The sequence below is a fragment of the Equus asinus genome, chromosome 6 (genome assembly GCF_041296235.1).
Source record: "Equus asinus isolate D_3611 breed Donkey chromosome 6, EquAss-T2T_v2, whole genome shotgun sequence".
In the NCBI taxonomy this organism is placed as follows: domain Eukaryota; kingdom Metazoa; phylum Chordata; class Mammalia; order Perissodactyla; family Equidae; genus Equus; species Equus asinus.
In genome coordinates this window covers 40,288,492-40,302,694 of record NC_091795.1, presented here as the reverse complement: position 1 = coordinate 40,302,694, position 14,203 = coordinate 40,288,492, and the positions used below count along the sequence as shown (strand labels likewise).

General features: G+C 45.5%; 1 long non-coding RNA gene and 1 pseudogene across 1 annotated transcript in view; one reads left to right on the top strand and one right to left on the bottom strand.

Moving 5' to 3' along the window:
- The first annotated feature begins 288 nt into the window (after positions 1 to 288).
- On the top strand, positions 289 to 7,410 carry LOC139045472 (uncharacterized protein C2orf78-like; annotated as a pseudogene).
- Positions 7,411 to 8,713: 1,303 nt separating this feature from the next.
- Positions 8,714 to 14,203, bottom strand: part of LOC139045504 (uncharacterized) — a 36,252-nt gene continuing 30,762 nt past the window's right edge. Inside the window, exons 4-5 of the long non-coding RNA XR_011503932.1 lie at positions 12,931 to 13,062; positions 8,714 to 9,329 (exon numbers count right to left, since the gene is read on the bottom strand). This is a non-coding gene — a long non-coding RNA (uncharacterized lncRNA). The remainder of the gene's footprint in view (positions 9,330 to 12,930; positions 13,063 to 14,203) is intronic.

The following is a 14,203-nucleotide window of genomic DNA, read 5'->3' as shown; positions in this document are numbered from 1 at the left end:
CCTGTTTCTCAAGAAACCCAAAAATCCACAGGCAACTCTCTTTTTCTGTCCCTTTCACCTTGCCTCTTCCCTATTCTCCACGAATGTCCTCCTCTTTCTCTCACTATTCTCCTCTGCATGTCGCTTGGCCTTGCCCACAACCATGGCCGACAGAGAACCCTAGAGGCCCAATGTTCTACAGTGGCTGTTTCCAAGAGGGAGGAAGCTACAGCAACTGCCACACCGGATACACTCAGAGGAGAAGGAAAGGGGAGGACCCCAAATGACTCTCACGTATAAAAGCGCAGGATGGCAGGAGGCCTGTGTGGCCAAATGAGCCAGAGGTAGCAAATTATGGGCAAAAGAATTGCAACCCAAGGCTGGAAGAGAAGACCTCTGCCCTCAGCTGTGTCTCTGGCTCCCTGGCATATGCTTCTAATGGGCAGACGCCATTTTCAGAAGCATCAGGCACTGGAAAGAAGACCTCTGCTGCTGGGATTGAAAGGAAGTAACATCCAGGCGGGGGAGAAGCAAGGGCGAGGCTGGTCCCAGAAACAAGGCCTATAATGCAGAAAAAAGAAAAGGGGAGCAGCAGAGAGATGCAAGTCCAACCTAGCCCAGCCCAGCTCAGTCCAAGGAAGGTAGGATTCAAGGAGAAGAAACTGAAAGAGAAGAGCCTTGAACCACATCATTCCCCACAAGGGGCACTCAACAAACCTCACCCTACTCTTTCACCAAGTTACAGAAAGAACTCATTAATCCCTTCCTTTGCTCCTTAAAAGCTTCAACAAGTTCACAGTTAGATCAACTGATAGGAGTTCAAAACAACTGTATTGAGTCAATCTACATGTCCCTTTCCTTCCTCACTAAGGATATTAATTAACTGTACCTAAAATTATAAATGTACAATAATTCAAAATGTATAATTTATAGACTAAAATAATCATGAGTTAATTATATTAATGAACATCTATAAGGAACGTTGAGAAGATTCCCTAATATAAGAGCCTGGGGAAGAGAGACTATGGCATCTGGCTCCTAGGATGTCACCTCCCCAGAGCTCAGCCACGCAAGTGCTGCTGTAGCTCTCCCCTGACTCCCTCCACCCAATCCTATCTTCTTGTGGGGAATCTGGCCGCCCTATTGGTTGTCTCTTACCTTTACACTGCCTGCTCTGTGACATCGTTCTCCCCCTGGACCTACTGCCACCTGGTAGAATCTTGGGGTTTCCATGGAGTTGCTGGTAAATAAATTTGGATCATTGCAAGTGACCAGTGTGACCAGCGACCTTCGTACTGGACACACCGCTCTTTGGCGGCAGCCACTCAGACTTCCTCTGGTATCGTCTCCTCATTCCTTGCATCTGCAGTTGATGCTTCCTCTTCTTTTCTCACCATGTCAGGTAGCGAAAGAAACTTTTAAATGTTTTTTGTTATGTCTTTTTGCCCCCAAATTTGGTAGTAGATTCAAAAGAGCATGGAAAAATGAGGGAAAGTATTGAATTAGAAACCTGGGAGAGTAATTTCACATTTTACTTTGACATGCATGAGCTGTGTGACTTTGGACAAGTCGTCGACTCTCTCACAAACTCTGTTTCCTCCTCATCTCTCACATCAGGATATTACAACTGTTGTTCCTTCTGCTCCTTTTCTTTTCTCATATTGAATCTTAAAGGGCACCCAGGTAGAAATGAAATCAGAGACTTCTTGAGAGTGTTCCCTGAGAAACAGAGAGAAATCCTAGGTGATGCAGAAAACTAGTAAAATATACCCAGAGGTTTCATCTGCAATGGTCTCCCTCCACTGACATTTCAACTCTAGTACTTCAAATTTAGGGTGCGTCAAATAGCAATATTCACATGTTCTGGAATTTTCTACCTAAATGAGGTGAAAAGGAAAATAGGGTAGGAGATGGAGAGTACTGGGCTACAGGGGGACTAGTTCTTCAAAGGTCAAGAAGTTGAGGATTGTTTTCATCAGCACAGGCCAACAGGAACCTAGAGGGCTGAGGAAATAGAAGAATGAGGAGGAGAGCAAGGAGGAGCTCTCCAGGAAAAAGAGGTGGTTTGGCATGAAATGCTGAAGGAACCAAAGATTTTCAATTGAAGCAGGAAGAGCACAGAGAGAGATGTGCTCAGAGCAGGATGAAGCACAGCTGACTTCAGCAAACGCTCACATTCATAGCCGAGGAAGGCGAGTAAGGCAGGGGAGGGCATCGCCCGGAAAAGCAGCTTCTCAGACTCAGACTCACTTGTTTGCTTTTTTCTCTTGCCTCTCTGAACATGGATGGCACCTGAGAGTTTGAATATACACATTTCAGAGATCTTTTAGGAATGACACTTCCTATAATCCAGAAACTGATAAAGTCGTTATCCAGAGGGCAGGAGGCAACAGAGTTTCTACTGTTTTATTCTCATTTTTCAACTATGCAGATGTTATGCCTGTTAAAAATAAAACATAAATTTAAAAAGAAATAATATCCCCTAACTTGAATCAGAAGGACTAATTCCTTACTAGCTGTTCCTTGCTGGGTCATGATCAGAGAAATAAGAACGGGCACAGTAACGGAATTCCTTTACACTTAGGATGTTGCTCTCAGCTTTGTACCAGTTTTCACTGAAATATCACTCTGCTCGTATTGTGGCCAGATGTACATTCACATTTATAGCATTTAATGCCTTTCAGGTGAGTTTTATTCATATAGCTTCTCTGTGGGCACGTAATGGCTAGGAATTCATTCAAGATCACCTTCCACTCTGGGCTGGTTTTGGTAAATAGTATTCACTACAATGGAGGCAGCAATACTCACTTTCACGACACAGTATGTGTGATACATAATTTCATTTATTAGTAAACTTATTATGCTTTAGTGCTTGCTACATACCTCAGTTTTCATATATCAGTATAGTTATTTTTAGTTCTGTGATAAAGGTTTTCCATGATTTTTTACAGAAATTGTCTTTCTCCCTATAACAGATATGCCACATACAACTTTCATTCATGTATGAATTATTACTAAGATTATAATCATTATTACTATAACTACAGATGAGTAACCCGATGCTCAGAGATTAAATTACAGTTTTCTTTCAAAAAGCACTTCTTGGGATGCACACCCTCAGGCAATCCTGTGGAGGTAGGATCAGAAACCAGGCTTGAAGAGGGTAAGAGTGACCCTTTACACCTACCACCCGGACTGACTACTGGGTGAACTCTAGGGAACAGCACGTGAACTGCACGAGCAAACAGACCCTGAAGAAGACAGTGGTAACAGCTGCACTGTTTTCTAAGGGACCAAGAAAACACCTTATTAGGAGGTCTCCTTCTCCCGGGTTCTGGTAGTGGAACAGTCAGAGCAGAGTCCTGGCAAGAAGTCAGGAGACAGGCTCTGTGACCTGGTGATGATGCTGCCATAATGGGAGAATCGGACCACTCCAGCTGACCTCTCTGAGCCTCAGTTTCCTCACTCGTACCAGGAGAATGTTAGAACAGAGCATCTCTGAGGACGTTCTACTTCTAAAATGCTTCTATTCTAGCAAAGAGTAGATGAGTCAGGACTAGGGGAGGCTCAAGGGAAGGATGGACAGCGAGAAGGGGCTTCCAGCCTAGACAACAAGGTGTGAACCACACCGCTTGGGGCTTCTGCACATCTCTGCCGCAGCTGGGAGCACAGGCAGTTACACAGAAAGGAACAAACTGCACCCGGCCTTACAACCACCATAAAGGGGTGGATGTTCGCTATCTCAGTGAGCAGGGGATGAGAGGCTTCCTCATGCAGCAACCTTGAGATGATGCTTCTCAAACATTGTCAGAGTTGATCAGTCTCATTGAGTTTTTCTTCACCCTCTTGTTCCCTACAGAAAATTTCCAAAATCCATTTTTACTTGGAACTCCAAGCTCCCTGCAGCTCTCTCTTCCTGTGGTGAGCGATGCAGCTTCCCTAGCAGGAAGTGTCTGCAATTTCTCCAGAGTCTCTGCTCCAGCCGTCAGTTCAGGATGGCTACTGCCATCAGCCTCGGGCACCTCTTCCCAGCCACTCATGGGCAGCGCCTACCTTTACCAACATTCTAGCACAACCACGCTGTCTGGAGTGACTGGCCAGAGCCAGAGCTCCACCTCAGCTGCTTCCTATCCGGGTCTCTTTGAGTGGGGTGTCCCAGGAAGCACTGCACAGGAGTCCTCTTCACTCGGAGACTGCACTCTGTCACTGGCCACGACACAGCGGTTTCTTCCATGTCTATGGCAGCACACTATGACAGAACTTCAGGTGCCAATAACCTGGTCCCACTGTATCCATCACTTTCCACCAGCCTTGTTCAGGGAACACCATCTCAGGTTCCAAATCAGGGACACAGCCTGTCACTTCCCTACCAGGAAGGAAGCCAGGTGTACTACTATGGTCACGGCACACTGGGGCCTCTGCTGTCTGGAGAACTTGGCCCCTGCCTGCAGTCCTACGGCTCTGTGTCCTACACAGGAGCTGGGGCCTCTGCTCCTCAACCAGAAATGGTGTTGGTACTAAAGGAGATTCAGCCCACACATGTCCTTCCACCAGCCTCCACCTCTGGGGTCTGCTACGCTGCGTCTGCTCCAGCCATCCCACAAACCAGATCTCAAGGTGAGTACAAACAGCAAGAAGGCAGAGAAAGGAGGTCTGCATCCAAAATCAGGGTCAAATCTGCAGCTGGGAAGCAGCGAGGCCACAGACAGGTAGAACTGAAGTCCTGACACGTTAGTGCACACTACCCTCGCTCAGTGCTCCCCATTTCAGACACGACATAAGAGCACATAATACAGGTCAGAAGGGGGCAGTGTAATGCCCACCTACACTTCATGGCTGAGAACCCCAAGAGCACACCAAGGGACCCCACAAGTCTCATTGCTCCACCTGCTAAGTGCCCTGTACCACCACACACAAATGAACTCCCTGTCCTGATGTACAAGTTCAGTCTCCTGGGAAGGCGCTTCAGAACCCTCATTCCCATAGCGTCAGGTTAACTTTCTGCCACTTTCCTGATACCGGGAATAAGACCTTGTCTCCCCAGATCCCGTCCAAACTCAGTGGGCTAAGAATCTGTCCTTACTTATAAATTTCATCAGGAAGAGCTCCACTCCCTATCCTGGTCCGCGGTGCGAAGTGTTCTTATTCTCTCAGGAGAATGCTAGCAATTGTGAAATGTCTCATACTTCAAAAATCTCTTTTACTTTTTAATTCTCCTATGACAATCCTATGAAATACAAAGAAAACCAAGGGACAATGACATCCAATGATCACCAGTAAGAACCAGAACACTCGCCTCTTATCTCCTAGTACAGGGCGCTGTCCATGATCCTTAAGAGCCAGGAGAAACGCCTTGCCCATCGGGGGAAGGGACGTGGTTGCTGCACTGGTGTCTAAGGGGGAACACCTCACCCACCGAGGACTCACTTCATCCTTGCTTCCTTTGTAGTGGTGGAAACGTCCCTGGGGATGGAGACTTCCCTGGGGCTGGAATCGCCAAGCCAGAAAATTTACCTACAGCAAGCTCCAGAATTCCCCAAATCCTGCAGTAGCAGAAATACCCAGATGCTGCAGAGTGACCCACCAGCTGAGCTTGGGGATCTTTCACTGACAGCTCCAGTCCACACTTCTAACAGTGACCTCCTGGCACTGTCTCCAAATCCAAAGAACTGGGATGAGTTTAACACCAACCTTGCAAAGCCCCTGGATCCCGACCAGATCCCAATACAAAACCAAGATCCGCTACTACAGCCTTTAGAAATTCCTGATATTCTCCAGCTCCTGGCCTGCATCGATCCCCTCGGGCCAGAGGACCACCCTGCTTCCGAAAACGCTGATCTGGGAAAGAGTAGCCTGAGTCTTGAGGGCCAAGGGACACTGGAAAACGGGACCGAGGCTAGCGGTGGCCTTGCAGACATCGCTACACTGATGGAGGATGGTCACCTTCCCCAACTATTCGACCCCTTGAAAGACCTTGATCAACCCCAAGGCCCCGAGCTGATCCAAGCCAAAGAGACAGGAGCCATCGAGTCCATCCAGCTGTAGGAAAAGTCAAGTAGCAGAAAGGATGCCTCCGATAACACCAGGAAGAACAAACATCAGGCCTCTGAGCCTCTCGATGGTGCTCCCAAGGCCAAAATCCAGCCAAAGGACCCGGAGTGCCTGTCAGGGGGAGAAGGGCTTATTTGCAATGCTGCAGCCAGTGACAGGGCTCCTGAGAACGAGGCCGAGCACTCCAACAGCAAACCTCAGAAAGCCGCACCCAGCAGGATCAGTACAACTAAGAGCCATGGGCAGGAAAGGACCAAGAGGACCAGAGGAAACAACCCCAAGAAAGCCGGAGAGAGTCGGCAGTCAGGGACTGAAGTCAGGGTGGAAGAGAAGCCAATGATGCCCAAGATGAAGCGGAGGAAGAATCAACCCGAGCTGAGCCAAGAAACCTTTAAGCGGCCTCGAACCAGCCTCGGCCAGCACATGCTGGAGTCGGTGCAGGTGTTTCATGCTCTGGGGAGGAAGAGTGAGAAGAACACCGGGCCCTCTTCCTCCCGGGCCCTGGGAACCTGCAGCAACCCCAAACACCCCCAGCCCTGCCCAGCTATCAAACCGTGGCTGGATACCCCACTCAAGCGTCAAGGTCCTTTGGAAACTCGAGTCCAAGCTCAGAAACCAGATGGCAGGGCTGAAAAACAGTGTCCACCTCCATCCCGGGATGAGCTGCCACCTCCTGGGAAGGTCAGGTTGGTACCTTTGCCTTTTCTGTCCGTGGACAAGCCTCCAGCTCGACCTGTTCCTCGGAGGCCACAGGCTCTGGCCTCACATCGGCCTGCTGTGGCAGACCCTGCCCGGCCTGCTTCCATCAACTCAGCTCAACCAACTGCAGTCAATTCCACCCACCCAGCTCCTGCATCTTTGACAGGTCCTGCCAGACCAGCTCGGCCAATTTCCACCAACCCCACCCGGCCTAGCGGCCCTCAGTGTCCTGCTTCAAGGCCTGCACCTTACAGAACAGCATCTTGCACTTCTCTCCAGCAGGAGCCCGTTCCCACTGCTGTGCCCATGCTCCGGGCCCCGCCCAAGCCTCCCGCCCAGTATCTACTGGAGGATTTCAGCAAGCAACCAATTCCATGGAGGAAACCCGTCATTCCAGGGCCAGTGATGTCAGAGCCCATCACACAGGAACAGAGGCCAGAGCGGGAGGCCATGAAGAGGCAGGCTCAACAGGAGCGTGAGAAGGCTGCCAAGTACACCTCTTGGGGGAAAGTGCAGTTTTTCATTGAGAGGGAAAAAGAAATGGAAATTTCTCGATACTATGGCTACGCGATATAAGGCTGCTAGGGCTCTTGGTGCCCCTTTGGGGTCCAGATGTTTTTCTATAGATAGATAAGAGTTATATATTTTGATATTTTAAAAATTTACTAGAACAATAAATAGCAGTACTAGTTAATAGATGAGTAATAAAGAAGCCTTTTGTCTTGGAGATGCTGTTAACTGTGGTTTCTCTTTGGTGGGGGTGGGGATCAAAGGCTTCATGAGAAAAAAGAAGTGACGTTGGATGGGAGAAAGAGGGAAAGGCATACAAAATGATGAAACAGGCAGGAAGTGGGTCTAGGGCTGGGGTAGCCAAAAGGGGAGAGATTTTAGGGGTTTAGAAAAAGAAGCAGGAGTCATGAATGGCAGAAGTCAGAAGCAGGGCCTGAGAGGAGCGTTAAAAGAGTAAAATTGGAATAGAGTTGAAGATGGCAGCTGACGAGTCTAGGTGGACCAGGACAAATGTAAAAACTCTCTCAGGGAGGCTGTACTTATGGCTCGTGATCACATCAGTGTTCTGGGAAACAAGAGATTCAGGACACTTCTCCAAAAGCCCTGGGTCACCTCATCCATGAATGACTATGGCTGAGGACGGTCAGTATAAATCAAAAGGGAATCTATGAGATGAATGACCAGGGCTGAGTCACCTTGGGGGCAGCTGATAACAGGGGCCTCCCCATGGGAGCTGCTGCAGCAGGAGGCCCACCCAGGACAGGGCAGGCAGAGAAATCGCCTTTCCCCGACCCCTGTGCACCAGGCCCACGAACTCACTACTTCAGTTAACCTTTGCAACAACACGCGAGGCCAGGGTCACTGAGCCGCTTTACTACTGATGTTCTGCAGTGGGCTGCAGTCACACTGCCTGCGGAGGAGCAAGGCCTCAACTTGAGACCTGCATGCCAGCAGTGCTCAGTATTGGCTAATGCTTGTTGGTGACCAAGCTGGCTTTCAGATCAAAGCATCTGGACGTTACTGGTGGACGAGATCCAACTTCTGGAGGGGCCTAGATTTTTCTTCTTTAGATGTACTTCATTCTATTTCCCCTTCTGTACAGACTACATCATGTTCCCCACCCAAGTCTAACTGCCATATGTCATCTTACACATCTGCCCCTTACCCCTTTCCTCCTCCTCCCACCCTTTTCCTTCTCGTATCTATGTGTTTGTTTATCTTCCACATATGAGTGAAGCATAGGGTATATGTCTTTCTCCATCTGACTTATTTCACTTAGCATAACACCCTCAGGGTTCATTCACGTTGTCGCAAATGGCAAGATTTCATGTTTTATGGCTGAGTAGGATTCCACTGTGTGTGTGTATATATATATCATCTTCTTTATCCATTCATCTCTCAATGGGCACGTTGGTTGTTTCCAAGTCTTGGCTATTGTGAATAATGATGCAACGAACACAGGGGCACATATATCTTTTCCCATTAGCGTGTTTCCGTGTTCTTTGGATAAATACCCAGAAGTGGAATAGCTAGATCATATGGTAGTCTTATTTTTACTTTTTTGAGGAATCTCCATACTGCTTTCCATAGTGGCTGTACCAGTTAACATTCTGACCAGCACTATACAAGTGTTCCCTTTTCTGCACACCCTTCCAACACTTGCTATTTCTTGTTTTTTTAATAATAGCCTTTCTGATGAGGAGGAGGTGATAACTCATTTTAGTTTTGAATGCATTTCCCTAAAAACTAGTCACGTTGAACATCTTTTCATAAGCCTGTTGGTCACCTGTATATTTTCTTTGGAAAAACATCTCTTCATAAACATTAACTTGAGGCGCCTGCCAGGGCCTCCGCAATCCACCTGGTCTGTTTCTGCCCTCTCTAAACATCGCCATCATCCAAAAGCACACAAGAAAAATCCACTGGAAGCGTCGATCACAGGGCAGGAGAGCGGTGGGAGCACGTGAGCACTGGGTCGCTGCTCCACGAGGGCAGGACGTATGTGCCCAAGGGTCCAGAGTCGCATCTTGGGAGGCTTGTAGGGCACCTGGAGGGGGTGAGCCAGGGGAGGGGGGGCATAAAAGGGAATGCTGTGGGGGGTGGGGGAGAGAAGGGGATAGCAGATAATTATCATGGGAAAATTGGTAATTTACATTTCTAAAATTATTTTTATTGAGACATAATTCACATACCATAGAAATCCATCTTTTGAAATTGTAAATTCAGTGGCATTTAGTACATTCACAAGCACAGGCAACCACCAGCATTATCTAACACATCACATTTTCATCACCCCTAAAAGAAACCCCCCTAACCATTAGAGGCTGCTCCTCATTCCCTCTTCTCTCCAGCCCCAGGCAACTACTCAGCTGTTTTCTGTCTCTATGGACTTGTCTTTTCTAGACATTTCATACATATGAAATACACCACAATATGTGACCTTTGTGTCTGGCTTCTTTCACTTAGCAGAATGTTTTCAAAGTTCATCCATGTTGTAGTATGTGTCAGTCTTTCATTCTTTTTTAGGACTGTAAAATATTCTATTGCATGGATCCACCACACTTGTTTATCCTTTCCTCAGTTCATGGACATTTAGGTTGTTTCCCCTAGTAATTTACATTTATTGAGAATTTATATTGTGTTAGGAAGCACCCCTTGGGTCATCAATTCCATTTCACAGATAAGGAGACAGGCTTGGAGAGTGTCAAGAATTGGCCCAAGGTGAAGAGTCAGCAACTGGGGGAGCTGGGGTTTCAACTCAGGCAGGCAGACCTCAGAGGTAATAGATTCACAGGAGAGAACGTGAGAAAGGTACAAAAGGGGATTCAATGGAAATTCACCCTTCTCCCCAAGTTCCCCACCCACCCAATTCCTTCCTCCCTTAGACACATTTACTTTTGCGATGCTGTGGATCCTTCCAGAGAAATGATTTACACCCCAACACGGATGTATCACAATTTACTGACTAATGGGTCCCACTGATTTGAAGTGTCACTCTTACGGTACACTAAATTCTTACATTATGTTTGAATTACTCTTCATAACTGCCCTGACTGTGTCGCTTGTCTCTAATATTTGGCATTTCTCTAGAATTCTTTTTCTCTTCTTATATATTTTTTAAAACTTCCTCCTTTTCTTATTTCTATTAAGGCATTATCCATTGTGTTCATTCACTCTTGTATTATCTGTAATGTCGTCTTCAGACCTGGTTTCTTCAAAGAGTCAAATTCGAGAGGAAAATAAAAAGAAGGTGAGAGACACATGGGGGGAGAACCCATAGATTAAATAAGATGTCAGAAACCTAACAATGAAATGCAAAGTGTGGACCTAAGTTAGACCTAACTCAAACCCCTAAAAACAATTTCTATGACATTTAGGAGGCACCTGAGAATTTGAGAACTGACTGGATATTTAATAATAAAGGAGGATATTAAGGAACAATAGTCTGACACTTTAAATATACATACCAAAAATGGACAGGTGAAATTATATGATATTGGGCATCTGCTTCAAAAAACTATGGAATACGGTGAAACACGTAGGGGTAGAGAGGAAACACGACAGCCATAAGCTGATAAATATTCAAGCTGGATGAGTTCATGGGTGGTCCACGAACACCACAGCATTAGGTCTGCTCCTGTATAACTTCAAAATTTGTGGTAATTGTTTAAAAAGAGGATGACACTGTGGAAAAGTTGTTGGCACTTTCCAAAGGATAGACATACAACTCCTTTGTGATCCAACATCTCTACTCCTACCTATACATCTAACAGAATTGAAAGCAAAGATCTGAACAAATATTTGTACACAGTGTTCACAGCAGCATGATGCATAAGAGCCACAAGGTGGAAACAACCCAGCTGTCCATCAACAGATGAATGGATAAACACAATGAGGTATGTATACACAGTGGAATGTTATTTGGCCATAAAAAGGAAAGACATTTTGTTACATGCTGTAACATGGATGAATCCTGAAAACATTATGTTCAGCGAAATCAGCCAGACACAGAAGGAAAAATATTGCATGATTCCGCTAATGTGAGGTACCCAGAACAGGCAAATTCATGAAGACAAGAAGTAGAATAGAGGTCACCAGGGGCTGAGGGAGGGGAAATGGGGCTGTTATTTTGTAATAGTTACAGAGCTTTTGTTCAGGATGATGGAACTTGTGGTTACAGGCAGTGGTGACGGCTGCACAACATCATGAATGCACTTAATGCCACTGAATTGTACACTTATGAATGGTTAAAATGATAAACATTATGTATATTTTACCACATCAAAAACAAAAGCAAAAGGAATACCCGAGTTCAAGTTTCAATTCTTCCTTTTCTGGGCCTCAGTTTCACCATCTGTGAAGTGAGTCACTGTCACCGTCTATGCTCCGGGCTCAGTGCAGAGGAAGCACTCAGGAGGGGACGTTAGTACCACTCCCACTTCATCAGCAAAGGCCTGCTGTGCGGATTCACTGCCTTAACGTGTGTGCACGCACTTTTTAAATGGCAGCTGCTGTACAGGCCTACCTCACTGTACTGTGCTTCGCTCTACCGTGCTTCACAGACGCCGCATTTCTTACAAGACCCCCATCAGCAACCCGATTACAACTCGCTGAAGGCTCAGATGATGGTTAGCATTTATAGCAATAAAGTATCATTTAATTAAGGTATGTACACTGTTCTTCAAGACCTAATGCTATTGAAACTTAACAGACTACAGTGTCGTGCAAACATAACTTCTACATGCACTGGGAAACCAAATTATTAGTGCCACTCACTTTATATTGCGATATTCACTTTATTCAGTGACCTGGAACAGAACCCGCAAGATCTCCGAGGTAGGCCTGTACAAATGTTAAGAGACATTAGGTGTTATTGTTTCCCAAGGCCATGGAACTGGTCAGAAGGAGGATAATTCTTTCTCACTGATAATGCCACACAGGCCAACAGAACGTATGAGTTTCCCTGGTGTGTCCAAAGATATCAGGAAAAGAAAGCATAAAATTTAGAGAACTGTCTTCTACCGAGATGCTTACACGTGCTCTGACAACTATTTAAAATAACTGCTAAAGACATCATGGATATTCCTTTCTTTTCTTTCAGGCTACTACTTTTCTTACTAAAAGTTGACTTGACGTTCAAAATATAGAACAGAGGGGCTGGCCCCGTGGTGTAGTGGTTAAGCTAGGTGCATTCTGCTTTGATGGCCTGGGTTCGCGGGTTCAAATCCTGGGCTCGGACCTATACTACTTGTCAGCCGTGCTGTGGCACTGACCCACATACAAAATACAGAAGATTGGCACAGATGCTAGCTCAGAGCTCATCTTCCTCAAGCAAAAGAAGAGGAAGGTTGGCAACGATGTTACCTCAGGATGAATCTTCCCAGGCAAAAAAAAAAAAAAAAAATATATATATATATATATGTATATGTATGTATATATATAAAGAGAGAGAAAATGGAAGTCTATAGTATTTCTCAAGCATGTACAGAGGCTATTGCCAAATATTATATTTCGATTCAAGTCTCTGATCTCTTTTTGAGACAGCAATTAGAAAAGTGTAATTAAGGAAACCACTTGGTTCCCTTTTTGAAATACTACCCATAAGAGAAGGCCAGCATTATAACTACTGAATTACTATGATTATTACACTATAAGAACAAAGATGGTCTTTTCACTAAGGGTTCCATTTACCTCTGGTTTGTATTAGTGGCGAGTGTGTGTTACATCAATAATCAGTCCAAGTTCTTCATTCTGCTCTCAGATTTTGCTAGAAACATCCAAGGGGTGAAAACATTCTTCTGGAGCAAGATTCTTCTCCAAACTCTGTCAGAGAGAATGAGGTAAGAAAGAACAAATGTGTCCTTAAAATCCTTTCTTATACCACCAATTCATTCAAGCCCTGTGATGCTAACAAACAGTGTGATTCAGAGGAAAGTTTCCACTCTTCTGGAAGTTATGAGCTACATTACAATCCTTTCTTCCAGGGATTAGAGGGAAGAAAATAAGCTCACGTCTATAGAGTTATTTCTGTATTTGTTTCATGTGGGTTCCCAACCAGACTGTAAACTCCCAGAAGGCAGGGACCACATCAGTGTTGTCCACCACTGTACCTCCAGCTCCAAGTGGAGTGCCTATAAAAAGGCACTTATAAATACTCCTAGAATATCTAAATAAATGAAGGATGGCTCTTACTGCTAAATATTCTTTTCTGTATTTCTTTCATTTATGTACTCTGTTCCATCGATCTATTTGGTTATTCAAGTGCCAGCAACACATCTTTTAAAAAAGTAATAGAGGGGGCCAGCCTAGTGGCATAGTGGTTAAGTTCACAGACTCTGCTTCAGCAGCCCAGGCTTCGCAGGTTTGGATCCAGAGTGGTGACCTAGTACCGGTTGTTGAGCCACGCTAGCTGGCATCCCACATGAAACAGAGAAAGATAGGCACAGATGTTAGCTCAGGGCCAATCTTCCTCACACAAAAATAAAAAACGAATAGACTACTTTTCAGAGCAGCTTTAGCTTCATAGAAAACAGAGCAGAAAGTAAAGAGTTCTCACTTTAATCCTCTCTCCTTCACCCCACACAGCCTTCCCCACCATCAACGTTCCACAGCAGTGTGCCCCATTTGTTAGGATCAGTGAACGAACGTCAACACATCATTATCAATCAAAGTTGATAGCTCACATCACGCGTCACTCTGTGTTGTATATTTGATAGATTTCGGCCAATGTACCATGACATGTATTTACCCCTATAGTATCAGACAGATTAGCTTCACTGCCCTAAAAATCCCTTGTGCTCCAGCCACACTTCTAATGTGGCTTAATTTCTGGTACGGCTACATGAACCCCTTCCACTGCTCTTTTTTTTTCAGAATTTTCCTGGCTATGTAAGTTTCTTTTTCTATACGAGCTTTAGAATCAGATGATATGAGATGATGTTAAATTTACAAATTAACTTAGGAA